The 2,841-nt window shown below is 43.2% G+C and overlaps 1 pseudogene; it reads left to right on the plus strand.

Moving 5' to 3' along the window:
• The first annotated feature begins 671 nt into the window (after window positions 1-671).
• LOC117515921 lies at window positions 672-2,182 on the plus strand (annotated as a pseudogene).
• The last annotated feature ends 659 nt before the right edge of the window (window positions 2,183-2,841 follow it).

The following is a 2,841-nucleotide window of genomic DNA, read 5'->3' on the forward strand; positions in this document are numbered from 1 at the left end:
CTTGGGGCAACTGTTTGTTGTGATTTGGCGCTATATAAAAAAATTGATTGATTGATTGATTGAATATCTAATTATTGACTTTTGTTTCTGTTTTTTCTTCTTATGTTGCTCTATCATGCATTACATATCTATTTTTTTCCTTTTTTATTGTGACATTGCGCATTCTATTAATTTGTTTGCATATTTGTATTGTTGTATTGGTCTATTTGACAATTTAAAAATTCAAAATGTTGACCAAGTCTGCCATAATAAACATTTTTCTACACCGTGTCACAGAGCGACAGTTGCTAGCAATGTTTCTTAATTCCTCTAGGAGGCGCTGCAAAGCCATCAAACCCGACTCCATCCAGGATGCTTCGAAGCTGCTGAAAAAGGAGTCCGGTAGTTAAACGGCAACTAGTTTATACAATATAAAAAGTTTCTTGCAGTCCATTTAGTAAATAATAAATTGTTCTGTACGGTTTAGATGAAGAGGCTACGACGCTTTCAAGTTGCCATCAGACTGGAAATGCTAGTTTAGCCTAGCTCTGCCTTTTGCTAGCAGGTAGCATTTCGGTGTTTTTGTTAGTGCTGCCAGCTTTATTATTCCGCTGCCCCATTTTGCAAATCACTGTTAACGATACACGCGAATGGTACAGGATGGCTGCGTTTTTTGATAAGTTAAATAAAGTTCCTCTTAATTAGCTCATTCGTATGGTGGCTAACGGCTAGTTTGCCGGAGCTAAAGCGCGACGCTGTGGCCACTGCCCAGCCAGCACAAGTCATGTTTGAAATGGAGACACACGTATCGTGCCTTTTCCCGGAGATCCTGGCCATTATTTTCAGTTATCTGGACGTCAAAGACAAAGGGAGAGTCGCTCAAGTGTGTGCGGCCTGGAGAGACGCGTCCTACCACAAGTCTGTATGGAGGGGAGTGGAAGCCAAGCTTCATCTGCGGACAGCCAACCCGTCCCTGTTCCCCAGCCTGCAGACCAGAGGAATCAAAAAAGTCCAGATCCTCAGCCTGAGGCGAAGTCTCAGCTACGTGATACAAGGGATGCCACACATCGAAAAGCCTTAATTTGTGTGGGGTGTTTCAACCTCACAGACAACGGACTAGGACATTGCCTTTGTGCAGGACATCCCGACAATGCAGGTGCTGAACCTCAGTCTTTGCAAGCAGATCACCGACTCCAGTTTGGGCAGGATGCTCAGTATCTCAAAAACTTGGAGGTACTTGAACTCGGTGGATGCAGCAATATCACCAACACTGGCCTCCTGCTCATCGCCTGGGTTTGCACATGCTCAAGAGCCTTAATCTGCGTAGCTGCAGGCATGTGTCTGACGTGGGCATTGGCCACCTGTGTGGCATGATCCGCAGTGCTGCAGAGGGTTGCTTGTCACTGGAGAAGCTGACATTGCAGGACTGCCAGAAGCTGACTGACCTGTCCCTCAGACATGTCTCAAAAGGCCTTAATAAGCTAAAAGTGCTTAACCTCAGCTTTTGCGGGGGGATATCCGATGCAGGGATGATCTACCTGTCAGACATGACCAACCTGTTTAGTCTGAACTTGCGATCGTGTGATAACATCAGTAACACAGGTATAATGCATCTGGCAATGGGCTCCCTTCGACTGTGTGGACTTGACGTCTCCTTCTGTGACAAAATTGGAGACCAGAGCCTGGCTTACATCGCCCAGGGATTGTATCAGCTCAAGTCCCTTTCTCTTTGCTCCTGCCACATCAGTGACGATGGCATTAACAGGATGGTACGCCAAATGCAGGAATTGAAGACTCTCAACATTGGACAGTGTGTGCGGATCACGGACAGAGGGTTGGAGCTTATTGCTGACCATCTGACCCAGCTTACGGGGATCGATCTTTACGGCTGTACAAAGATCACCAAAAGGGGCTTGGAGAGAATAACACAGCTCCCGTGCCTTAAAGTGTTAAATCTTGGCCTGTGGCAGATGACTGAGTGAGAGTGAGGTGAAGGCTCTCCTCTCTTTTTTACATGCACTTGATTATGCATACTAGAACTCGGTTGTCCACGGAGTGAGACTGCTTGCATCTCTTTTACCTTTTATACTGTGATAAGCAGGAATCAGCAATGATCTGGAATATTGATGCTGGCCACTGCAATATTCCACCCTTTAGTCATGATTGGGTCTTTTTGCTCTTTGATGTCAGCCTGTGTATACTTATTTTTTACCGTCTAGCTACCTCACTGACCAAATGCAGTGCCTACGATTGAACACAACCTTACATATATTTTTATCAATCACATCGTAACAGTTTGGTATTTATGTAACTCATAATAGTTGGGTATTTCAACTCTTAACACAAAGGCTAAATTACAGTGAATTTTTTAAAACTATTTTTAATATGGAAAATTGCTGACAATTGTACTTCAGATTGAAGTGGGTGGGTCACTCCTTTCTTTATAGTTGATTATATTTCAAATTCCTGAATAAATGACTACGCATCAGATGTTCCAGTGTTCCGATAAACCATCATACCTTGTCGAAATGCCCTACCGTACGCTGAATTTACAGACACATCTGTCAAATGGCTTATGGTAGTTAAAAATTTGGTCATTTAGTTGGTATGTGTTGTTTCGAATGGCATAAAATCAGCAAAATTGGTATGCAGGCATTACTCTAAACAGAATTTTATTGGCAACACGAAACGCTTGTGGTCCTCCAAGCTAACGGCATCCTTACACAAGTGTGCTAATAGAGGTAGCAATGAAAAAACAAACTATGAAGAATAATAAATTCAACTGTTCGAAATCAAGTATTAACTGGTGGAAAACAGTACTGACCGCTGAAAAATTACATTTTTTGTGCCCATGTACACTAA

This window comes from Thalassophryne amazonica, chromosome 8 (assembly GCF_902500255.1).
Source record: "Thalassophryne amazonica chromosome 8, fThaAma1.1, whole genome shotgun sequence".
Lineage (NCBI taxonomy): Eukaryota > Metazoa > Chordata > Actinopteri > Batrachoidiformes > Batrachoididae > Thalassophryne > Thalassophryne amazonica.